This window comes from Macaca nemestrina, chromosome 6 (genome assembly GCF_043159975.1).
Source record: "Macaca nemestrina isolate mMacNem1 chromosome 6, mMacNem.hap1, whole genome shotgun sequence".
NCBI classification, from domain to species: domain Eukaryota; kingdom Metazoa; phylum Chordata; class Mammalia; order Primates; family Cercopithecidae; genus Macaca; species Macaca nemestrina.
In genome coordinates, this window is record NC_092130.1 from 122,259,947 (window position 1) to 122,287,169 (window position 27,223).

At 38.9% G+C, this 27,223-nt stretch overlaps 1 long non-coding RNA gene across 1 annotated transcript in view; it reads left to right on the forward strand.

Annotated features, from left to right (window-relative positions):
• The window catches only part of LOC105499362 (uncharacterized), a 76,494-nt gene that overhangs the window by 34,852 nt on the left and 14,419 nt on the right, over positions 1–27,223 (forward strand). Inside the window, exon 2 of the long non-coding RNA XR_011624292.1 lies at positions 2,730–2,872. This is a non-coding gene — a long non-coding RNA (uncharacterized lncRNA). The remainder of the gene's footprint in view (positions 1–2,729; positions 2,873–27,223) is intronic.

A 27,223-nucleotide genomic window follows, 5' to 3' on the forward strand; every position in this document is an offset into this window, starting at 1 on the left:
GCTGTTATTCTGGAAATTTGCAGCAGTTTGTGCTCAAGTGACCCTCCCTGAGCTTTGAGTGTTTGGCAAAGGAAGTGAGAGATAAGAGGCAAAACAGAGAGTTCAGCTATTTATTTCTTTATTAACTGCATGTAACCTAAACAGAATCCAAATGATGACTCCATAGCAATGAACTAGTTTTGCTTAACAAATATTTTATGAAATAGTTGATCATATGATAATACAAATACATCATTGAAACTTTAGACAGATGAAAAAAACAGTATAGTCTTTTCACTTCTAAGCACTAGTATAAGAAAGGTTAGATATCAAGTTCCATTTATATGGCTTATACAGTTTAATTTCTCTGTGAAAAAAGTTTTATTGTGTACTGGACTGTATTCAGGGTGATATCTGACCTAAAACTGCTTTCTGACAGCATCCTCAATAACTTTGCCCCCTGCCCTTCTGATATGTATCTACTCAGCAAACCGTTAGTCAACTCAAATGTTTGCCTTTTCTCCTCTTAAAACTTGGCTGCCAGAAGCAGTGATACCATTATACAAATGGTGCTACTGAAAATATGTAGATAGTTTTCAGTTCAGCACAACAAATTCTTGCACTAACTCACCAAAGGAGCTGTTCCAAATTATCAAAATTCTTCTCAAGCACAAGGAACACTGCTACCTTCTTTCCTTTTTACAAACAACTGTTTCAGGCAGAATATGCCAAGAAAACAAATCACAGGAAGTATGTTGACAGAGAAAATTGAATATAAGAGATTAATTTCAGAGGAATTGAAAAGCTGGAAAAAAAAAAAAAAAAAAAAAAAAAAAAAAAAAAAAAAAAAACGAAGGGAAACTCAGCAATAGCCCAGTTGAGATGGGAGAGTTCCCTGCATCCCCCCTACCCTTGCAGGACTTGCGACAGGGGTGTGACTCTCTGTTCAGCCTCCAGGAGCTCAAACCTCTTATGGGAGGGGGAGCACACAAACAGGCAAGGTGCAGGAGCCAGGCAAGCACTTGGGCTCCACCTTCACCACCAGCAGTGTCTAGGGGTGGGTATCTGTAACTCCCAAAGCCCAAGTGGGTGTGTTACACTGGGCTCTTTCAACGTTGCCATCTGCAGATGGCTTGAATTTTAACCAGCTCAGTGAACCCTCTCTGCCTTTTTGCAAGGGCATAAGGCCAGTGTGATGGCTTTCTGTATCCTGAGCTTTTGTCCAACATCTTGGGAGAATTGGGTCACACACAGACTTGAAGGATGAATGCAGTGGTTATATTGAGTGGTGGAGGTGGCTCTCAATGAGATGGATGGGGAGCTGGAATGGGGATGGAGTGGGAAGATGATCTTTCCCTGGACTTTGGCTGTCCAGTGGCCGAACTACTCTTTGATCATCCCCAGCCTGACTCCTCTCAGCACTCAAAAGCTCCTTCCCTTCTCTCTTGCTCTGCTGTGCCACTCTGCTCTTCATCTGCTTGTCTCTTGTCTCCTCGTCTGCTTCTGGAGTCTGGGGTTCAGGGTTTATGTGGGAACAAGACAGGGGGTGTGGTGGGCCAAAAGGCAACCTTTTGGATTTGAAAACAGGAATGCCTGTCCTCATTTAGGGCCATGGGTATCCAGGCTTGAGGGTGGGGCCTTTGCAGGTAGCCACCCTCTTTTACCAAGTATTTCCCTGTCTCCTGTCCATATCACCATCTCTTAAGGCTGAGGAAACAAAAGAGAAAAATTAGGGGTAAGAAATCAAGGGAGGCCAGGCATGGTGGCTAATGCCTGTCATCTCAACACTTTGGGAGGCCAAGGTGGGTGGATCACTCGAGGTCAGGAGTTCAAGACCAGCCTGGCAAACATGGTGAAATCCTGTCTCTACTAAAAATACAAATATTAGTCAGATGTGGTGACTGGCACCTGTAATCTGAGCTACTCGGGAGGCTGAGGCAGGAGAATCACTTAAACCCAAGAGGTGGAAGTTGCAGTGAGCGAAGATCACACCACTGCATTCCAGCCTGGGTGACAGAGTGAGACTCTGTCTCAAAAAAAAAAAAAAAAAAAAAAAAAGAAAAAAGGAAAAAAAAAAATCAAGGAAGGGGTTCTGTGGAGCTCAGACTTCTGAAGAGGGAGTGTGACCTGGGTGTTGCCAATACCTCTTAAAGGATGCAATGAAGTTGAGATAACAGCCTAAAGATGCTGGCAAAGAAATCTGGAAAAAATATATTTGCGAAGTCTCAGTACCAACACTGTAGAACAGAGTATGGGAAGTAGTTTTTGGAGAGACAGTAGTCAAATAACTGGTATAATTTATGCTTTTGCTCTGTGTCTTACTCTGTTGTCTTAAAATAAATCCTTAAAACACAGCCTTAGGCACTACCACATGATTGAGTAGCAGAGAGGCAGAAATTAGGAAAAAGGGGAAACATCCTTTGTTGTTCCATTTAGATCCTCTCTTCAAGGTCCTTACCCAGTTGCTCAGCATTTCAGCTTTTGAAGCCTCACAATTGATTTGTGCATGAGAATTGCCCTTGGCAAAAGGAAACTGCCTTACTCAAGGTTATTCTCTCTCCCACGGGGTGCCCTGCAGTCAAAGTTCAGACATTTAAAAGCCCAAAAATCTTGTCTTAATACAATTCTGAAGAACCATCATGGCTCCAGAGCTTCTCAGAAGATTGTCTGCGGTCCTCAGTTAAACTGTGTGGCAGATCAGCTCAACCCTTTACCTTTCCTCCACTCCTGTCTTCTTCACTTCTTTACAGGTGTATCTCACAGGAGTACTCCCCTAGCAACCTACATGCAACCTTCCATCTCTGTCTTCAGAAAATGAATGCAAGCCAGTGGAATAGGATGGATCCTGGAAATCATACTCTAAAATGGAATTTTGGAGATGGACCACTCACTGGTAGGTTGACATTGTGAACATCATCACTGGTGGTAAGTGGAATGAAGATAATCCTTGGCATGTAAGTTAAGTGCTATTGTTAAAATTTTCACCAGGATGAACTAAGATGGCATACAGCTGGAAGAGGACACACCAGGTGATGCAATATTTTTGGCACTTGAGGTATATGAGGAAAATGATAACTATAATAACCGTGGTCTTGTTTGGCCTTCCTGAATACCACTGAATCATTGGAGAGGTGGTGACAGGCATAGAGCGATTATTCATCAGTTCATGACAAAAATGTACAAGCCAGATTGTCTCCTAGCGAGCATTCAAGGAAATCCTTAATCTCCTGCAGCCAGAGGACAGAGTCGAGGACCAGGTCTAGAGTTAATATAAGAGTAGTAAGACTTGAGAGAAGGTTGAATTTTTACCTCCAGAAGATATTTTACATCAAGCTCAGGAAATTGATAGGAAAGGAATGGGACTCTGAGACTTAGGATGGGACAATCTGGGTAGATTCACTTCAGAATCCTGAGTTCTCAGAGTCTCTCAAAATCTTAGGTCCTATGGAAATGGTCAATGCTTCCCATTAGGAAAGAGTGATCTCGGCTGGGTGCAGTGGCTCATGCCTGTAATCCAGCACTTTGGGAGGCCAAGGCGGGTGGATCATTGGAGGTCAGGAGTTCGAGACCAGCTTGGCCAACATGGTGAAACTCTGTCTCTACTAAATATACAAAAACTAGCCAGGCATGATAGCACATGCCTGTAGTCCCAGCTACTTGGGAGGCTGAGGCAGGAGAATTGCTTGAGTCCAGGAAAATCACTTGAGCCCAAGAGGTGGAGGTTGCAGTGAGCCAAGATCACACCACTGCACTCCAGCCAGGGTGACAGAGTGAAACTCCATCTCAAAAAAAAAAAAAAAAAAAAAAAAAAAAGAAAATGGTGATTTTTCCTTGTTTTAAGATCATGCAAAGGCCTCAAATGAGCCAGAGCTTACAAGAGTTTCTTCTTCATCAAGATCTAGATAAAATTCCCTTTTAGGTAACCAGAGTCAAATTTCAGAGACTAGGAGCAAGAATCAAACCCAGCATAGTCAGACTGGAAGATGCCAGTCTGCTATAAAAAGAAGAGGCATACTATGCTGAAGAAGCTGAAGCATGTGTGCCAGCAGGTTTGGAAGAGTATACATTGGAATGAATCCTGAAGATGCTGGTTTAAGGAAGGCACAGGGTACTACTGGACAAGGGAGGGTTCTTCCTTGATATAGAATTTAACACTCTAGAAATAATTCTGGTAGGCAATGCTTTATGTCCACTCCCATAGTTGCATTCATTTACTTTTTCTCCAAACCATCCTGTCCCAAAACTTCTAGTCTTGTTCTCTACAAGCCCAACACCTGTGAAAATCAGCAAAAAAATCCTAAGCAAGCAACTGTAGAAAGAAGAATACATTTGACTTGAAAATAAATGCAGTAACTCAAGATATATAACTTAAAACAACAGACATTTTTACCTATCAAATGAGCAAAAATTTAAAAGACTGAGAAACTTATCTGTAAGAATGTAGAATTGAGAACTTTCATGTAGTGCTGATGAAATTTAAATTGGTATAATATTTCCTGAGGGGTATACTGGTATAAATTTTTAAAATGTTACATGTGCAGACTTTTACTTCTGATCATGATGGAGTAATAGTGATTCCCGTATGTTTTTTTGTTTTTGTTTTCGTTTTCGTTTTGTTTTGTTTTGTTTTTGCACTACTTAGCTAATTTTATAGTTTTCTTTTAGATTTATAAGAGCCTTATATGTGATGGATACCATCTTTTGGTTATTATGTATATTACAAATATTTGGATAATTTTGCTTTTTTTCATAATGTATTCACTAAAACTAGAGCTAACGTGTGGCAAGAAAGACGCTTATGGCGCAAAATTTAAGGAAGCACTCACTTTTGGGTGATGATCCTGCACTTGCACCACCTCAAGAGTGAATGTCTCCTTTAAAGTAACGTGTTAAAGACCCCACCCTAGTTCTAGCCTGTTATTTATCACTTCTATAGCTTGATATAAACAATTAGGAAACTGAGAAAATATATGAAACAGCACTTTTCGGATAGTACAAAGCTATGATCTCTATGAGAAGAGAAACAAATTTAAAACACCTAATGATTTATGTGGTTTCTGCCTGGTACTTATGGATTATTGCATAGGAAGGAGGACCAAAAAAGTACATCAGTTTCACTCAGTTGAGGAAACAGAGAATTAACAGCAGTTGAAGCAACAGGACTGAGTACCAGAGGTGAAAATATCTTGCAGAGAGAGAGCTCCAGAAATCTGCATAGGAGTTTCCTTGAATCTGTTGCTGAATACTAAGACATTTGTACATGCAATGAATCTACATGAAAATGAGCAAAAAACTACTAGGGACTTGTGAGTTGAACAATATCTAGAACTTATAGAGGGCAAGAAAGTTTTAAGAGTAGGCTAACTAGAGTGAAAGTTTTTATTAAACACCTGAGGCATTAAGTAGATAACCTAGAAAGATCAAGCTGTAATAGATGGGCCGAATCAGCCCTGTAGTAAACACTACATTAGACACATTCTAGCAGATCTAAAAGCTAAGCCTCAAAATAATCCAGTTGATATACAAGTAATTTAGCTGCCTGTTAAAATAAACTCCATCTCTCTTTAAAGGAAAAAAACAAAATCCAGATGCTTAGCATGTCAGACACACACACACACACACACACACACACACACACACACACACACACACAAATGTCCAACATCCAACCAAAAATTAGTAGATAGGCAAAGAAGCCAATACATGTAAATCATTGTCAAGAGAAAAATCAATCAGAGAAAATAGACCCAGAAATCTTAGAGAAAATGAAATTATAAAGATAATAGATTAAAAAGAAAGTATGAACATCATGAGGAGACACAGGAAAGATATAACAAAGATACAAAAAGAACTTTACTATGGTTTGTCTCTATGTCTCCACCAAAATTTATTTTGTAGCTCCCATAATTTCCATGTGTTGTGGGAAGGACCTGCTGATAGATGGTTGAATTAGGGGGCAAGTCTTTTCCATGTTTTTCTCATGATAGTGAATGGGTCTCACAAGATCTGATGGTTTTAAAAATGGAAGTTGCCATGCACAAGCTCTCTTTTTTTTGCCTGCTGCCATCCACGTAAGATGTGACTTGCTCCTCTTTGCCTTCCACCATTATTGTGAGGCCCCCTGCCAGCCACATCGAACTGTAAGTTAAATAAACCTCTTTCTTATGTAAATTGCCCAGTTTCATGTATGTCTTTATCAGCGGTGTGAAAACAGAATAACACAGTAAATTGGTACCAGTAGAGTGGGGTGCAGCTGAAAAGATACCTGAAAATGTGGAAGCAACTTTGGAACTGGGTAACAGGCAGAAGTTGGAACAGTTTGGAGGGCTCAGAAGACAAGAAATTGTGGGAAAGTTTGGGACTTCCTAGAGACTTGTTGAATGATTTTCACATAAATCTGATAGTGATATGAACAATAGGGTCCAGGATGAGGTGGTCTCAGATGGAGATGAGGAACTTCTTGGGAACTGGAATGAAGGTGACTCTTATTATGTTTTAGCAAAGACACTGGCGGCATTTTGCCCCTGCCCTAGAGAGCTGTGGAACTTTGAACTTGAGAAAGATGATTTAAGGTATCTGGCAGAAGAAATTTCTAAGCAACAAAGCATTCAAGATGTGACGTGGGTACTGTTAAAGGCATTCAGTTTTATAAGGGAAGCAGAGCATAAAAGTTCAGAAAATTTGCAGCCTGACAATGCAATAGAAAAGAAAATCCTATTTTCTGAGAAGAAATTCAAGCTAGCTGCAGAAATTTGCATAAGTAACAAGGAACTGAATGTTAACCCCCAAGACAATGGGAAAAATGTCTCCAGGACATGTCAGAGGTCTTCAAGGCAGTCCTTCCCATCACAAGCCCAGAGGCCTAGGAGGAAAAAGTGGTTTCATGGGCCAGGCCCAGATTCCTTGTGTGGTGTGCAGCCTAGTGACTTGGTGCTCTGCATCCCAGCCACTCCAGCCATAGCTGAAAGGGTCCAACATAGAGCTTGGGTCATGGATTCACAGGGTGCAAGCCCCAAACCTTGGCAGTTTCCATGTGGTGTTAAGCCTATGAGTGCACAGAAGAACTGAGGTTTGGGAATGTCCGCCTAGATTTCAGAAGATGTACAGAAATGCCTAGATGCCCAGGCAGAAATTTGCTGTAGGGGCAGAGTCCTCATGGAGAACCTCTTCTAGGGCAGTGTGGAAGGGAAATATGGGTGGGAGCCCCCACACAGTGTCCCTACTTGGGCACTGCCTAGTGGAACTATGAAAAGAGGGCCACCATCCTCCAGACTCCAGAATGATAGATCCACTGACAGCTTGCACCATGTGCCTGGAAAAGCTGCAGTCACTCAACACCAGCCTGTGAAAGCAGCTGGGAGGGAGGCCATACCCTGCAAAGCCACAGGGGTGGAACTGCCCAAGGCCATGGGAACCTCCCTCTTGCATCAGTGTAACTTGGATACCAGACATGAAATCAAAGCAGATCATTTTGGAACTTTAAGATTTGACTGCCCCACTGGATTTTGGACTTGCATGGGGCCTGCAGCCCCTTTGTTTTGGCCAATTTCTCCCATTCAGAACAGTTGTATTTACCTAATTCCTGTACCCCCATTGTATTTAGGAAGTAACTAACTTGCTTTTGATTTTACAGGCTCATAGATGGAAGGGACTTGCTTTGTCTCAGATGAGACTTTGGACTGTGGACTTCTGAGTTAATGCTGAAATCAGTTAAGATTTTGGGGTACTGTTGGGAAGGCATGATTGATTCTGAAATGTGAGGACGTGAGATTTGGGAGGGGCCAGGGTTGAATGATATGGTTTGGTTCTGTGTTCCCATGATTGTGAAGCTTCCCCAGCCATGTGGAACTGTAAGTCCAATAAACTTCTTTGTTTTATAAATTTTCCAGTCTCAGGTATGTTTTTATCAGCAGTGTGAAACAGATTAATACAAACTTCAAGAACTACTAAATACAATATCTGAAATAATTCACTGTATAGGATTCATATTAGATCTGCAGTACATAAAGAATGATGAGACCTCTAGGACAATATCAAGCAATCTAACATATGTGTAATACCTATGTGTAATACACAAAACATATGTGTAATACAAATCCCAGAAAAAAAGAACAATGTGGAAGTAATAGAAGAAAAAGACCAAAATTTTTTCACATTTGATGAATCTTAATTACACCCAAGCAGGATAAATATTTAAAGAAGCACAATGATGCATATTGTAACCAAATTGCTAAAAACTTATGATAGAAAAAGAAAAATCTTAAAAGAAACCAGTGTTCAAGATACTTTACTGAGAAGCAAGGTAAGAATTAGGATAAAATTCTCACCATAAATAAGAAAAAAACAAATAAATCTTTAAAAATCTAGGCTCTTAAATCTTCACAATGAATAAATCTGGTAAGTTAGAAAATTTCATTTTCTTTCAAAAAAGAAAATAAAACAGGCAATTTCTCAAACAAAAGATGAGAAGATGTATCACTATAGTATCTTTACTAAAAAAAAATTAAGGAAAATTCGTCAAACAGAAGGAAAATCATAGCAAATAAAAATTTGGATCTACATGAAAGAAAACAAATATATTTTCCCTAATTTCTAAATTTTAATAAGATAATTGACAATATCTTAAGACAAAAACAACAAATTGCAGAAGAAACATACGTAGGAGAAAATGTATGATGAGATTTACACAAAAGATTGGAGAAGGGACTGGAAGCATTACCTTGCAGGCTCTTACATTGCAGGGTCTACCATGTGAAATGGTAGAATATTATTTGATGGTAGATGTGATAGATAAATGATATATTACAAATCATAGAGCAGCCACATACACACACAAACACATACACACAACAAATAAAGATGTATAGCTAATAAGTAAATGGTGGTGATAAAACAATTACTACAAAAGAAGTCAGGAATAAAGGAACAAAGAACAGAGGGGACAAATCAGAACCATAGAGCAAAGTGAGATTTAAACTTGACCAAACTGATGATTACTTAAATGCAAGTTGTCTACACATTCTTACTAAAATACAGAGGTTGTCACCCTAGATATAAAAACAAGACCAAATTGTATTCTGTCTGCAAGAGACACACTTTAAGTATAAAGACAGATTCAAATTGCAAATGTGAAAGAGAGGTAGCATGCAAATATTAATCGTATATTGGTGAGACTATATTAATAAAAAGATCAATTTATTAAGAAGGAATTCCAAATGTGTGTATACTTACTAAGAAAGATGTAGTATATATGAAATAAAACCGACAGATTATAAAAAAATATAGAAAGTATTAGAAAATGGGCAGAAAACCAATAATGGTCTGGACGACTTGAATAATGCCATCAACAAACTACATCTAATAAATTTTTATAGAACACTCTATTTACTATTAGGAGATTATAAATCATTTTCAAGTGCACACGGAATGTTCAATACAACAGAACATCTGCTGGAACATAAAATAAGTCTCAATAAATATAAAATTATTTAAATAATAGTGTGTTCTCTGACCACAACAAAATTAAATTAGAAATCAAGAATAAAATAATACCTGGAAAATTCTTACAAATTAATTAGTAGACCCTTAAAAATAGCCATGGAAAAAGAAAAAAAAATACTAGGAAGTTAATACACATTAATTAGATTAATTAATAATAATCAAAATTTCGCTCTTAAGAAGCTAGAATAATAATAAATGAAAGACAATGTAGAAGAAAAGAACTAATGAAGATGGAGCAGAAATCAGTGAAACAGAATATGGACAACAAATTTTAAAAATCAATTTAACCAAGAGCTGAATGCTTGGAAACATTAATGAAAGTGATAGACCTCTAGCTAGATTGATCAAGAAGAAAGGGAAGAGATATAAATTATAAATATTAGGAGTAAAAGAGAAGGTAGTACTACAGATACTATAGAAATTAAAACATCATGCCAATAATTCAACAGTGTAGCGAAATTGACAGATTCCTGGAAAGAAACGTATTACTAAGACAGCTTTAAAAAGAAATGTTAAATTATCAATAACCCTACACCTACTAAAGAAATTGAATTTGTAATTAATTCTTTCTACAAAGAAAACTCCAGTCCTAGGTAACTTTACTGGTGAAATCTACCAAATATTTCAACATGAAATAACACTAATTATACAAACTCTTTTAGAAAATAGAGTGAAAGGGAATACTTCTCAACTTGTTTTAGGTGGCCAGCATTATCTTTAACCTCAAATCAAAGACAATATTTTAAAAACTAAAGTCAAATATTTTTCAAGAACAAAAATTCTTCATAAAATTTTGGCAAGTTAAATCTAGTTATGTCTAAAAAAGACAATACACCATGATCATTTTATTCTGGGATTTATCTCAGAAATAAAAGGTTGGTTTAACATTTGAAAATCAATCATAATTCATTATACAAACAGAATAAAATAGAAAAATGATGTGATTATTGCAATAGATGCAGAAAAAAATATTTGACAAGGTTTTACATGACTCATGATAAAATTATTTAGCCAACTATGAATAGATGGGAATTCTCTCAAACTAAAAAGGACATCTATGGAAACTTGTAGTGAACATCATATTTAAAGGACTGATTCCTCAGATTGGGAATAAGACAAGGTTCTTCAGTTTCACCAGTTCTATTCATCATTTTATTCAATGTCTTAGCCATGGCAAAAAGTCAAGACTATGAAACAAGAGGCATACATAATGGAAAAAGAAGCAAAATTGTTTTCACATTCAGATAATGCTAAGAAACCTACAAAAACCTTCTGGAACCAAGAAAGGAATTTAGCAAGGTTGTTGGATAGAAGCTGAATATGCAAAAGTCTATTGTGTCTGCACATATTAGCAATTTGATTTTTAGTAGACTCAAAGCATGGAATACTTAGCCCTAAATCTATCAAAATATATGCAAGACCTGTATACTTTTATGAAAATTAGACCTCAATTCTCAATAATTGGAGAAATATACTGATGGATTAGAACGCTGTCTATGATTGTTAAGACATCAGTTCTTCCCAATTGGATCCATTTATTTAACCTTATGCCAATCAAAATTTGCAGATGTTTTGGAAGAAATGTTCAGATGGATTCCAAAATACAGATATTTGTGCAAAGCACCTGAAATTGTTGAAACAAATTTGGAAAAAAATATACGAGAACTCACACGACTTTAAGACTTACTTTAAAGCTATAGCAATTGAGATAGTTGGCATAAGAATGTACATGTAGCATCCCAGAGCAACATGGCCGAATAGGAGCAGCTCCAATCTCCAGTTCCCAGCACGAGTGACACAGAGGACGGGTGATTTCTGCATTTTCAACTGAGGTACCAGGTTCATCTCACTGGGGAGTGTCAGACAATCGGTGCTGGTTACCTGGTGCAGCCAAACCAGCGAGAGCTGAAGCAGGGCAAGGCATCACCTTACCTGAGAAGTGCAAGGGGGAAGGGAATCCCTTTTCCTAGCCAAGGGAAGCTGAGACACACAACACCTGGAAAATCGGGTAACTCCCACCCTAATACTGCTCTTTACCAAGGGTCTTAGCAAATGGCACACTAGGAGATTATATCCCACACCTGGATGGGAGAGTCCTATGCTCACAGAACCTCCCTCATTGCTAGCACAGCAGTCTGAGATCTAACTCCAAGGCAGCAGCAAAGCTGGGGTAGGGGCACCTGCCATTGCTGAGGTTTAAGTAGGTAAAGTCACCTGGAAGCTCAAACTGGGTGGAGCCCACGGTAGCTCAAGGGGGCCTGCCTGTCTCTGTAGACTCCATCTCTGGGGACAGGGCATAGATCAACAAAAAGCAGCAGAAACCTTTGCAGAGGTAAATGCCCCTGTCTGATAGCTTAGAAGAGAGCAGTGGATGTCCCAGCATGGAGGTTGAGATCTGAGAACGGACAGACTGCCTGCTCAAGTGGATCCCTGATCCCTGACTAGCCTAACTGGGAGACATCCCCCATTAGGTGCAGACCGATACCACACACCTCACAGTGTGGGGTACAACCCTGAGATGAAGCTTCCAGAGCAAGAATAAGACAGCAGCACTCACTGTTTAGCAATATTCTATCTTCTGCAGCCTCTGCTGCTGATACTCAGGCAAACAGCATCTGGAGTGGGCCTCAAGCAAATTCCAACAGACCTACAGCTGAGGGTCCTGACTGTTAGAAGGAAAACTAACAAACAGAAAGGACGCCCACACCAAAACCCCATCAGTTCATCACCGTCATCAAAGACCAAAAGCAGATAAAACCATAAACATGGGAAAAAAGCAGGGCAGAAAAGCTGGAAATTCAAAAAATCAGAGCAGATATCCCCCTCCAAAGGAACGCAGCTCATCACCAGCAACGGATCAAAGCTGGACAGAGAATGACTTTGATGAGTTGAGAGAAGAAGGCTTCAGTTGATCAAACTTCTCAGAGCTAAAGGAGGAACTACATAACCAACAAAAAGAAACTAAAAATCTTGAAAAAAAATGGAAGAATGGATAACTAGAATAATCAATGCAGAGAAGGCCATAAAGGAAGTGACAGAGATAAAAACCATGAAATGAGAAATATGTGACAAATGCACAAGCTTCAGTAACTGACTCAATCAACTGGAAGAAAGAGTATCAATGATTGAAGATCAAATGAATGAAACGAAGTGAGAAGAGAAGTCTAGAGAAAAAAACGGAAAAAGAAATGAACAAAGCCTCCAAGAAATATGGGATTATGTGAAAAGACCAAATTTACGTCTGATTGGTGCACCTGAAAGTGAGGAGGAAAATGAAGCCAAGTTGGAAAACAATCTTCAGGGTATCATCCAGGAGAACTTCCCTAACCTAGTAAGGCAGGCCAACATTCAAATTTAGGAAATACAGAGAATGCCACAAAGCTGCTCCTCGAGAAGAGCAACTCCAAGACACATAATTGTCAGATTCACCAAAGTTGAAATGAAAGAAAAAATATTAAAGGCAGCCAGAGAGAAAGGTTGGGTTGCCCACAAAGGGAAGCCCATCAGACTAACAGTAGATCTCTTGGCAGAAACTCTCCAACCCAGCATAGAGTGGGGGCCGATATTCAACATTGTTAAAAAAAAATAATTTTAAACCCAGAATTTCATATCCAGTCAAACTAAGTTTCATAAGTGAAGGAGAAATAAAATCATTCACAGACAAGCAAATCTAGAGATTTTGTCACCACTAGGCCAGCCCTACAAGAGATCCCGAAGGAAGCACTAAAGATGGAAAGGAACAACTGGTACCAGCCATTACAAAAACATGCCAAAATGTAAAGGCCATTGATGCCAGGAAAAAAACTGCATCAACTAATGAGCAAAATAACCAGTTAATATCACAATGACAGGATCAAGTTCACACAAAACAATATTAACCTTAAATCTAAATGGACTAAACGGTCCAATTAAAAGACACAGACTGGCAAACTGAATACGGAGTCAAGACCCATCAGTTTGCTGTATTCAGGGGACCCATCTCACATGCAGAGACACACATAGGCTCAAAATAAAGGGGTGGAGGAAGATCTACCAAGCAAATGGAGAACAAAAAAAAAAAAAAAAAAAAAAAAAAAAGGAGGGGTTGCAATTAGTCTCTGCTAAAACAGACTTTAAAGCATCAAAGATCAAAAGAGACAAAGAAGGCCATTACATAATGGTAAAGGGATCAATTCAACAAGAAGAGCTGACTATCCTAAATATATATGCACCCAATATAGGAGCACCCAGATTCATAAAGCAAGTCCTTAGAGACTTACAAAGAGACTTAGACTCCCATACAATAATAATGGGAGACTTCAACACCCCACTGTCAACATTAGACAGATCAACGAGACAGAAAGTTAACAAGGATATCCAGGAATTGAACTCAACTCTGCACCAAGCAGGTCTAATAGACATCTACAGAACTCTCCACCCCAAATCAACAGAATATACATTCTTCTCAGCACCACATAACACTTATTCCAAAATTGACCACATAATTGGAAGTAAAACACTCCTCAGCAAATGTACAAGAACAGAAATTATAACTGACTGTCTCTCAGACTACCATGCAATCAAACTAGAACCCAGGACTAAGAAACTCAATCAAAACCGCTCATCTACATGGAAACTGAACAACCTGCTCCTGAATGACTACTGGGTACATAACGAAATGAAGGCAGAAATAAAGATGTTCTTTGAAACCAATGAGGACAAAGATACAACATACCAGAATCTCTGGGACACATTTAAAGCAGTGTGTAGAGGGAAATTTATAGCACTAAATGCCCACAAGAGAAAGCTGGAAAGATCTAAAATTGACACTCTAACATCACAATTTAAAAAACTAGAGAAGCAAGAGCAAACACATTCAAAAGCTAGCAGAAGGGAAGAAATAACTAAGATCAGAGCAGAACTGAAGGAGATAGAGACACAAAAAACCCTCCAAAAAATCAATGAATCAAGAAGTTGGTTTTTTGAAAAGATCAACAAAATTGATAGACTGCTAACAAGTCTAACAAAGAAGAAAAGATAGAAGAATAAAATCGACGCAATAAAAAATGATAAAGGGGATATCACCACCGACCCCACAGAAATACAAACTACCATCAGAGAATACTATAAACACCTCTACACAAATAAACTAGAAAACCTAGAAGAAATGGATAATTTCCTGGACACTTACACTCTTCCAAGAGTAAACCAGGAAGAAGTTGAATCCCTGAATAGACCAATAGCAGGCTCTGAAATTGAGGCAATAATTAACAGCCTACCAACCAAAAAAAAGTCCAGGACCAGACAGATTCACAGCCGAATTCTACCAGAGGTACAAGGAGGAGCTGGTACCATTCCTTCTGAAACTATTCCAATCAATAGAAAAAGAAGAAATCCTCCCTAACTCATTTTATGAGGCCAACATCATCCTGATACCAAAGCCTGGCAGAGACACAACAAAAAAAGAGAATTTTAGACCAATATCCCTGATGAACATCGATGCAAAAATCCTCAATAAAATACTGGCAAACCAGATCCAGCAGCACATCAAAAAGCTTATCCACCATGATCAAGTGGGCTTCATCCCTGGGATGCAAGGCTGGTTCAACATATGCAAATCAATAAACCTAATTCTGCATGTAAACAGAACCAAAGACAAAAAGCACGTGATTATCTCAATAGATGCAGAAAAGGACTTTGACAAAATTCAACAGCCCTTCATGCTAAAAACTTTCAATGAATTCGGTATTGATGGAACATACCTCAAAATAATAAGAGCTATTTATGACAAACCCACAGCCAATATCATACTGAATGGGCAAAAACTGGAAAAATTCCCTTTGAAAACTGGCACAAGACAGGGATGCCCTCTCTCACCACTCCTATTCAACATAGTGTTGGAAGTTCTGGCTAGGGCAATCAGGCAAGAGAAAGAAATCAAGGGTATTCAGTTAGGAAAAGAAGAAGTCAAATTGTCCCTGTTTGCAGATGACATGATTGTATATTTAGAAAACCTCATTGTCTCAGCCCAAAATCTCCTTAAGCTGATAAGCAACTTCAGCAAAGTCTCAGGATACAAAATTAATGTGCAAAATTCACAAGCAATCTTTTTATTTATTTATTATTATTATTATTATACTTTAAGTTCTAGGGTACATGTGCATAACGTGCAGGTTTGTTACATATGTATACTTGTGCCATGTTGCTGTGCTGCACCCATCAACTCATCATTTACATCAGGTATAACTCCCAATGCAATCCCTCCCCCTTTCCTCCTCCCCATAATAGGCCCCGGTGTGTGATGTTCCCCTTCCAGAGTCCAAGTGATCTCATTGTTCAGTTCCCACCTATGAGTGAGAACATGCGGTGTTTGGTTTTCTGTTCTTGTGATAGTTTGCTAAGAATGATGGTTTCCAGCTGCATCCATGTCCCTACAAAGGACACAAACTCATCCTTTTGGATGGCTGCATAGTATTCCATGGTGTATATGTGCCACATTTTCTTAATCCAGTCTGTCACTGATGGACATTTGGGTTGATTCCAAGTCTTTGCTATTGTGAATAGTGCTGCAATGAACATACGTGTGCATGTGTCTTTATAGCAGCATGATTTATAATCCTTTGGGTATATCCCCAGTAATGGGATGGCTGGGTCATATGGTACATCTAGTTCTAGATCCTTGAGGAATCGCCATACTGTTTTCCATAATGGTTGAACTAGTTTACAATCCCACCAACAGTGTAAAAGTGTTCCTATTTCTCCACATCCTCTCCAGCACCTGTTGTTTCCTGACTTTTTAATGATCGCCATTCTAACTGGTGTGAGATGGTATCTCATTGTGGTTTTGATTTGCATTTCTCTGATGGCCAGTGATGATGAGCATTTTTTCATGTGTCTGTTGGCTGTCTGAATGTCTTCTTTTGAGAAATGTCTGTTCATATCCTTTGCCCACTTTTTGATGGGGTTGTTTGTTTTTTTCTTGTAAATTTGTTTGAGTTCTTTGTAGGTTCTGGATATTAGCCCTTTGTCAGATGAGTAGATTGCAAAAATTTTGTCCCATTCTGTAGGTTGCCTATTCACTCTGATGGTAGTTTCTTTTGCTGTGCAGAAGCTCTTTAGTTTAATTAGATCCCATTTGTCAATTTTGGCTTTTGCTGCCGTTGCTTTTGGTGTTTTAGACATGAAGTCTTTGCCCATGCCTATGTCCTGAATGGTACTACCTAGGTTTTCCTCTAGGGTTTTTATGGTATTAGGTCTAACATTTAAGTCTCTAATCCATCTTGAATTAATTTTCGTATAAGGAGTAAGGAAAGGAACCAGTTTCAGCTTTCTACTTATGGCTAGCCAATTTTCCCAGCACCATTTATTAAATAGGGAATCCTTTCCCCATTTCTTGTTTCTCTCAGGTTTGTCAAAGATCAGATGGCTGTAGATGTGTGGTATTATTTCTGAGGACTCTGTTCTGTTCCATTGGTCTATATCTCTGTTTTGGTACCAGTACCATGCTGTTTTGGTTACTGTAGCCTTGTAGTATAGTTTGAAGTCAGGTAGTGTGACGCCTCCAGCTTTGTTCTTTTGACTTAGGATTGTCTTGGCAATGCGGGCTCTTTTTTGGTTCCATATGAACTTTAAAGCAGTTTTCTCCAATTCTGTGAAGAAACTCATTGGTAGCTTGATGGGAATGGCATTGAATCTATAAATAACCTTGGGCAGTATGGCCATTTTCACGATATTGATTCTTCCTATCCATGAGCATGGTATGTTCTTCCATTTGTTTATATCCTCTTTTATTTCACTGAGCAGTGGTCTGTAGTTCTACTTGAAGAGGTCCTTTACATCCCTTGTAAGTTGGATTCCTAGGTATTTTATTCTCTTTGAAGCAATTGTGAATGGAAGTTCATTCATGATTTGGCTCTCTGTTTGTCTGTTACTGGTGTATAAGAATGCTTGTGATTTTTGCACATTAATTTTGTATCCTGAGACTTTGCTGAAGTTGCTTATCAGCCTAAGGAGATTTTGGGCTGAGACAATGGGGTTTTCTAAATATACAATCATGTCATCTGCAAACAGGGACAATTTGACTTCTTCTTTTCCTAACTGAATACCCTTGATTTCTTTCTCTTGCCTGATTGCCCTAGCCAGAACTTCCAACACTATGTTGAATAGGAGTGGTGAGAGAGGGCATCCCTGTCTTGTGCCAGTTTTCAAAGGGAATTTTTCCAGTTTTTGCCCATTCAGTATGATATTGGCTGTGGGTTTGTCATAAATAGCTCTTATTATTTTGAGGTATGTTCCATCAATACCGAATTTATTGAGCGTTTTTAGCATGAAGGGCTGTTGAATTTTGTCAAAAGCCTTTTCTGCATCTATTGAGATAATCATGTGGTTCTTGTCTTTGGTTCTGTTTATATGCTGGATTACATTTGTTGATTTGCGAATGTTGAACCAGCCTTGCATCCCAGGGATGAAGCCCACTTGATCATGCTGGATAAGCTTTTTGATGTGCTGCTGAATCTGGCTTGCCAGTATTTTATTGAGGATTTTTGCATCGATGTTCATCAGGGATATTGGTCTAAAATTCTCTTTTTTTGTTGTGTCTCTGCCAGGCTTTGGTATCAGGATGATATTGGCCTCATAAAATTAGTTAGGGAGGATTCCCTCTTTTTCTATTGATTGGAATAGTTTCAGAAGGAATGGTACCAGCTCCTCCTTGTACCTCTGGTAGAATTCAGCTGTGAATCCATCTGCTCCTGGACTTTTTTTCGTTGGTAGGCTATTAATTATTGCCTCAATTTCAGAGCCTGCTATTGCTCTATTCAGCCATTCAACTTCTTCCTGGTTTAGTCTTGGAAGAGTGTAAGTGTCCAGGAAATTATCCATTTCTTCTAGATTTTCTAGTGTATTTGTGTAGAGGTGTTTATAGTATTCTCTGATGGTAGTTTGTATTTCTGTGGGGTCGGTGGTGATATCCCCTTTATCATTTTTAATTGCAACGATTTGATTCTTCTCTCTTTTCTTCTTTATTAGTCTTGCTAGTGGTCTGTCAATTTTGTTGATCTTTTCAAAAAACCAACTCCTGGATTCATTGATTTTTTGGAGGGTTTTTTGTGTCTCTATCTCCTTCAGTTCTGCTCTGATCTTAGTTATTTCTTCCCTTCTGCTAGCTTTTGAATGTGTTTGCTCTTGCTTCTCTAGTTTTTTTAATTGTGATGTTAGAGTGTCAATTTTAGATCTTTCCAGCTTTCTCTTGTGGGCATTTAGTGCTATAAATTTCCCTCTACACACTGCTTTAAATGTGTCCCAGAGATTCTGGTATGTTGTATCTTTGTTCTCATTGGTTTCAAAGAACATCTTTATTTCTGCCTTCATTTCGTTATGTACCCAGTAGTCATTCAGGAGCAGGTTGTTCAGTTTCCATGTAGTTGAGTGGTTGTGATTGAGTTTCTTAGTCCTGAGTTCTAGTTTGATTGCACTGTGGTCTGAGAGACAGTTTGTTATAATTTCTGTTCTTGTACATTTGCTGAGGAGTGCTTTACTTCCAATTATGTGGTCAATTTTGGAAAAAGTGCGATGTAGTGCTGAGAAGTATGTATATTCTGTTGATTTGGGGTGGAGAGTTCTATAGATGTCTATTAGGTCTGCTTGCTGCAGAGATGAGTTCAATTCCTGGATATCCTTGTTAACTTTCTGTCTCGTTGATCTGTCTAATGTTGACAGTGGAGTGTTGAAGTCTCCCATTATTATTTTATGGGAGTCTAAGTCTCTTTGTAAGTCTCTAAGGACTTGCTTTATGAATCTGGGTGCTCCTGTATTGGGTGCATATATATTTAGGATAGTCAGTTCTTCCTGTTGAATTGATCCCTTTACCATTATGTAATGGCCTTCTTTGTCTCTTTTGATCTTTGATGGTTTAAAGTCTATTTTATCAGAGACTAGTATTGCAACCCCTGCTTTCTTTTGTTCTCCATTTGCTTGGTAAATCTTCCTCCATCCCTTTATTTTGAGCCTATGTATGTCTCTGCGTGTGAGATGGGTCTCCTGAATACAGCAGACTGATGGGTCTTGACTCTTTATCCAGTTTGCCAGTCTGTGTCTTTTAATTGGAGCATTTAGTCCATTTACATTTAAGGTTAATATTGTTTTGTGTGAACTTGATCCTGCCATTATGATATTAACTGGTTATTTTGCTTGTTAGTTGATGCAGTTTCTTCCTAGCCTCGATGGTCTTTACATTTTGGCATGTTTTTGCAATGGCTGGTACCGGTTGTTCCTTTCCATGTTTAGTGCTTCCTTCAGGGTCTCTTGTAAGGCAGGCCTAGTGGTGACAAAATCTCTAAGCATTTGCTTATCTGTAAAGGATTTTATTTCTCCTTCACTTATGAAACTTAGTTTGGCTGGATATGAAATTCTGGGTTTAAAATTCTTTTCTTTAAGAATGTTGAATATTGGCCCCCACTCTCTTCTGGCTGTAGAGTTTCTGCCGAGAGATCTGCTGTTAGTCTGATGGGCTTCCCTTTGTGGGTAACCCGACCTTTCTCCCTGGCTGCCCTTAAGATTTTTTCCTTCATTTCAACTTTGGTGAATCTGGCAATTATGTGTCTTGGAGTTGCTCTTCTCGAGGAGTATCTTTGTGGCGTTCTCTGTATTTCCTGGATTTAAATGTTGGCCTGCCCTACTAGGTTGGGGAAGTTCTCCTGGATGATAACCTGAAGAGTGTTTTCCAACTTGGTTCCATTTTCCCCCTCACTTTCAGGCATCCCAATTAGACGTAGATTTGGTCTTTTTACATAATCCCATACTTCTTGCAGGCTTTGTTCATTTCTTTTTCTTCTTTTTTCTTTTGGTTTCTCTTCTTGCTTCATTTTATTCATTTGATCCTCAATCGCTGATACTCTTTCTTCCAGTTGATCGAGTCGGTTACTGAAGCTTGTGCATTTGTCACGTATTTCTCGTGTCATGGTTTTCATCTCTTTCATTTTGTTTATGACCTTCTCTGCATTAATTACTCTAGCCATCAATTCTTCCACTTTTTTTTCAAGATTTTTAGTTTCTTTGCACTGGGTACGTAATTCCTCCTTTAGCTCTGAGAAGTTTGATGGACTGAAGACTTCTTCTCTCATCTCGTCAAAGTCATTCTCCGCGAAGCTTTGATCCGTTGCTGGTGATGAGCTGCGCTCCTTTGCCGGGGGAGATGCGCTCTTATTTTTTGAATTTCCAGCTTTTCTGCCCTGCTTTTTCCCCATCTTTGTGGTTTTATCTGCCTCTGGTCTTTGATGATGGTGACGTACTGATGGGGTTTTGGTGTAGGTGTCCTTCCTGTTTGATAGTTTTCCTTCTAACAGTCAGGACCCTCAGCTGTAGGTCTGTTGGAGATTGCTTGAGGTCCACTTCAGACCCTGTTTGCCTGGGTGTCAGCAGCAGAGGCTGCAGAAGATAGAATATTGCTGAACAGCGAGCATACCTGTCTGATTCTTGCTTTGGAGGCTTCCTCTCAGGGGTGTACTCCACCCTGTGAGGTGTGGGGTGTCAGACTGCCCCTAGTGGGGGATGTCTCCCAGTTAGGCTACTCAGGGGTCAGGGACCCACTTGAGCAGGCAGTCTGTCCCTTCTCAGATCTCAACCTCCGTGTTGGGAGATCCACTGCTCTCTTCAAAGCTGTCAGACAGAGTCGTTTGCGTCTGCAGAGGTTTCTGCTGCTTTTGTTGTTGTTTAGCTGTGCCCTGTCCCCAGAGGTGGAGTCTACAGAGACAGGCAGGTTTCCTTGAGCTGCTGTGAGCTCCACCCAGTTCAAGCTTCCCAGCAGCTTTGTTTACCTACTTAAGCCTCAGCAATGGCAGGCGCCCCTCCCCCAGCCTCCCTGCTGCCTTGCCGCGATATTGCAGGCTGCTGTGCTACCAATGAGGGAGGCTCCGTGGGCGTGAGACCCACCAGCCAGGTGTGGGATATTATCTCCAGGTGTGCCTGTTTGCTTAAAGTGCAGTATTGGGGTGGGAGTTACCCGCTTTTCCAGGTGTTGTGTGGCTCAGTTTCCCTGGTTAGGAAAAGGGATTCCCTTTCCCCTTGCGCTTCCCAGGTGAGGCGATGCCTCGCCCTGCTTCAGCTCTCGCTGGTCGGGCTGCAGCAGCTGACCAGCACCGATTGTCCGGCACTCCCTAGTGAGATGAACCCGGTACCTCAGTTGAAAATGCAGAAATCACCGGTCTTCTGTGTCCCTCGCGCTGGGAGTTGGAGACTGGAGCTGTTCCTATTCGGCCATCTTGCTCCGCCCCCCCCCACAAGCATTCTTATACACCAATGACAGACAAACAGAGAGCCAAATCATGAATGAACTTCCATTCACAATTGCTTCAAAGAGAATAAAATACCTAGGAATCCAACTGACAAGGGATGTAAAGGACCTCTTCAAGGAGAACTACAAACCACTGCTCAGTGAAATAAAAGAGGACACAAACAAATGGAAGAACATACCATGCTCATGGATAGGAAGAATCAATATTGTGAAAATGGCCATACTGCCCAAGGTAATTTACAGATTCAATGCCATCGACATCAAGCTACCAATGACTTTCTTCACGGAATTGGGAAAAACTGCTTTAAAGTTCATATGGAACCAAAAAAGAGCCCGCATTGCCAAGACAATCCTAAGTCAAAAGAACAAAGCTGGAGGCATCACGCTACCTGAATTCAAACTATACTACAAGGCTACAATAACCAAAACAGTATGGTACTCGTACCAAAACAGAGATCTAGACCAATGGAACAGAACAGAGTCCTCAGAAATAATACCACACATCTACAGCCATCTGATCTTTGATAAACCTGACCAAAGCCAGAAATGGGGAAAGGATTCCCTATTTAATAAATGGTGCTGGGAAAATTGGCTAGCCATAAGTAGAAAGCTGAAACTGGATCCTTTCCTTACTCCTTATACAAAAATTAATTCAAGATGGATTAGAGACTTAAATGTTAGACCTAATACCATATAAACCCTAGAAGAACACCTAGATAATACCATTCAGGACATAGGCATGGGTAAGGACTTCATGTCTAAAACACCAAAAGCAATGGCAACAAAAGCCAAAATTGACAAATGGGATCTAATTAAACTAAAGAGCTTCTGCACAGCAAAAGAAGCTACCATCAGAATGAGTAGGCAACCTACAGAATAGGATAAACTTTTTGCAATCTACTCATCTGACAAAGGGCTAATATCCAGAACCTGCAAAGAATGCAAACAAACTTACAAGAGAAAAACAAACAACCCCATCAAAAAGTGGGCAAAGGATATGAACAGACATTTCTCAAAAGAAGACATTCATACTGCCAACAGACACATGAAAAAATGCTCGTCATCACTGGCCATCAGAGAAATGCAAATCAAAACCACAATGAGATACCATCTCACACCAGTTACAATGGCAATCATTAAAAAGTCAGGAAACAACAGGTGCTGGAGAGGATGTGGAGAAATAGGAACACTTTTACACTGTTGGTGGGATTATAAACTAGTTCAACCATTATGGAAAACAGTATGGCAATTCCTCAAGGATCTAGAACTAGATGTACCATATGACCCGGCCATCCCATTACTGGGTATATACCCAAAGGATTATAAATCATGCTGCTATAAAGACACATGCACACGTATGTTTATTGCGGCACTATTCACAATAGCAAAGACTTGGAATCAACCCAAATGTCCATCAGTGACAGACTGGATTAAGAAAATGTGGCACATATACACCATGGAATACTATGCAGCCATATAAAAGGATGAGTTCGTGTCCTTTGTAGGGACATGGGTGCAGCTGGAAACCATCATTCTCAGCAAACTTTCACAAGAACAGAAAATCAAACTCCGCATATTCTCAATCGTAGGTGGGAATTGAACAATGAGATCACTTGGACATGGGAAGGGGAGCATCACACAGGGGCCTATCATGGGGAGGGGGGAGGGAGGAGGGATGGCGTTGGGAGTTATAACTGATGTAAATGATGAATTGATGGGTGCTGATGAGTTGATGGGTGCAGCACACCTACATGGCACATGTATACATATGTAACAAACCTTCACATTGTGTACATGTACCCTAGAACTTAAAGTATTAAAAAAAAAAAAAAAGGAATGTACATGTAGGTCAATGAAACAGAACAGAGTGATACATTAATATTATATTAATATATCTTCAACAACTATGTCAAAGTAATTAAGTGGGGAGAAGGATAATCTTTCAAAAAATTGCACTGGAAAAACTAGATATCCATATAGGAAAAAATGAATCTTAACCTTCACACCATACACAAAATTTGTATACCACACACACAAATTAATTCAAAATGAATCACGGGCCTAAGCATAAAAATTAAAGTGTATAAAACTTCTGGAAGAAAACCTGGGAAAAAATCTCCAGGACTTTGGAGTAGGCAAAGATTTCTTAAATAGCATATCAAAACCATGATTGATTAAAATTAGTATGAATTGGATATTATCAAATTAAAATTTCCTTTTTGTGAAAGACATGATTTAAAAATTAAAAGACACGTCACATTAATAGTACATGTGTTTTTCAAAAGTCTTATATTCAGAATATATGAAGAACACTTACAACCTAGTAATGAGAAGACAATCCATTTAAAAATGGGGAAAACTCACAATATACACTTCAAAAAATAAGATATAAAAATGACCAATAAGCATGTGAAAAAATATTCAACAACATTATCAGGAAAATGCAAATTAAAAGCACATGATACAACACTATATATCAAAATCCAGAAGGGCTAAAAGTGAAAAGATTCATAGTACTAAGTGTTGGTGAAGATATGGAAGAACTGTAACTCTTACATTTTTGGTAGGAATGTAAAATGGTAAAACTACTTTGAAAAACAGTTTAACAGATTTATACAAAGATATATTTATAACACAACCCAGTAAATTACACTCCAAGATATTTACCCAAAAGAAATGAAACTATGTGTTCATACAAAGACTTCCATGTGAATACAACATCTTTATTCAAAATAGCTCAAAACTGCTCATTCCTGCTGTTTTCTTTCATACGCAAGAAGCTTCTATTAACATAATCTTGGCCTCTTTTTGCCCTTTTATTTACCTTTTTCCAGGAAAGAAGTTACTTTCTCATCTAACTGGTGAATTTGGGAGAGCATCTCCCTGTCTTTTTGAGATCACCTGACTGCAGAACATACAAGTTCTCCTGCCCTTTGCTTGTTTGATACAAATCTTCATTTACTGGTCAAATCTGTAGTTTTTCAGTTTCATTCTGAAGTTCAGATTTGAAAACTAGCTTTGCAGTGTATTTAATTCATGTTCTCCAACATCAGCTTTAGTAGTTATAAAGTTTACATTTACATTTTGCTTTTCTGCTGTCTGACCTCTACTGTCCATCTCTCAGTTGGTTTTGGATGCCTGTGGCGAACTGGGAGAGTGTTATACATTCACTTCCTCATATCCTAAAGGTTACCTAGATGGATTTCCACTGTAAGATGAGTAGATGCCCCCTACTCTTCTCCGGACTTGTAGGTACACTTGGCCAAATTCCTGCTGAAAGTGGATGTACCACCAGAATGCTCTGAGCCATGACCCTCTTCTTCAGGAGCCATCAAACCTTGGTAAAGGGAATTACATATCATCACCCTTCCTGGGTGAGCTCCCTTGTGAATATTTATAACTATTCAAGGCAAAGGCCAGGGCATGGGCACTTCTTTTGGAACTTTAACCCTTCTTAAGAACAGATTTTCCCAGCATCAGGATGGTTCCACTAGCCCTGTCCTCATTTTGTAGAAGGTAGAATTGAAGCATAGAGAAAGCAAAGCTATATGTTTACTGATTTAAAAACAGTTTTCTTTCCACTTTGCCTATAAAACTACAACTTTTATGTAAGAAGTATGTACATTTCAGTGTAGTCTTCTTCAAGAATTATATTATTGAATAAAATTGTTAGAATATGAATTCAGCAGTTTACAAATAAAGTTGTCACCTAACCAAAGCATTCCAAATCAAGGTTTGAATATGAAAGTCCTAAATTCATGTGTAACCTATTTGACTATGCTGCTTTTCTCAAATGGATTAGATGGATTTTAAAAAATTTTCTACCTGCATCATTTTGTGCATTCAAAATATCTTGCCAAATCTTATAAGTAGACATCTAGTGTTATTAGTCTACTACAGTTTTTTAGCAACCTACATTCCAATGAAAATGTCCCCAGGCACTGAAAATGAAAACTGGAATTATCTAGTTATCCAACACAAATCATTTACATGAAAAAATCAGTGGGTGGCTATTGGCAAGGCAGTACATAGATTTAAAATGGGGAAACAATAATACCAATTTTAGTGTTATTAGTAACTGAGATGGATATTACATGCTTTGGGAACTATGTTTGTATTACATGTCAAATCCTATTACAAAATATGTCATTATGATGGAAAAGTTCATAGCAAAAAGGATGTCCACATCCCTGGCCAGTGACCCATTTATTTCAAGCAACATTCAATGCAAAACAGAGACATTTCCACTGTCTTTGGAATTCACTAATATATCCGGCTTGTATTGCCATATACTTCCTGCCAACGGATTCACATCTAGTGCACATTTTCTGTGCATTGATCTTAGAACTATATTCTTCATGATCCCTTTCCACACTCCCTTGAATTCCCTCTTCACATTCCTGTCAGGCTCTTGAACCATAGATTCTACTTCTAATAAAGTTTTAAAAATGGGTGAAAAATATTTAAGGCAAGCCAGGAACTCTCTAAGAGCTTTGGTGAGATCTTATTATTCCAGATGATAAAACATTGCCTTCAAATACATGTCAGGGTTGAGTAGTATAATCTGCTTATATCTAAGGAATGTAACTCGGCAATCACTTTGGTCTCTGAAGGGGATTGATTTAGATGGGCAAGGGTTCCAGTGCTGAATCAGAATCCAATTTTAATGACAATTTCAGCATCTCTGGGAAAAAATAGAGCCAAGGTATGAAACAAGTGTTCAACTGAACAAATCCACAGTATAAGAAGTAGCATGTAAACATCTCCTAGGAACAAAATTTTCTTTCTCAATCAAGCAATTTTGCATACAAAAGTTGTCACCTAATTTGTAAAGTGCCACAACTAGAATAGGAGGAACTAAATCTGAAAGAGAAAGTACTCATTGACGTTCAGAGGGACAGAGTAAGAAAACACTTGAATGACCTCTAAAAGGTTTGATTAGAAAGAACAGCTGAAGCACAAATGTTATATCACTTCTGATACAATGAGGACCTTGGGAAGTTGCAAGTAGAAATGTTGCGTCACTTCTGATATAATGGGGATTTTGGGAATTTGCAATTCTACTGATTTATCAGAGGCCAGCTAAAATGCTCTCCATGAACCTGAAAGTCAAGGATGCACATCCAACATCCAAAGTTCTTTATTTTAGTCCCAGAGGCTTTTTAGACTGACCACTGACAGCTCTCAAGAGATAGAAGGGAAATAACAGCTTCTGTTCTAAGAATTTGTCTATTTTTTTGCCAACAAAAAATCTTAGGGAGATTCTTCTTATTTACCAACCTGTTCAGTTCAAATTAAAGGTTTTTTTCTCTCAATGGCACTTAGTGTGACTTCTTTGAAGAGTTGCTCTGCTTTTATTTTTCTTGCTTGTACTTTCCAAACTTCCAATTTAGCCACTAAACATTCAGGGCATTAAGCCGTTCTTTAGATCTCTCATTGTATGAAAAAGGTTTTCATACAATATTTCACATGCCA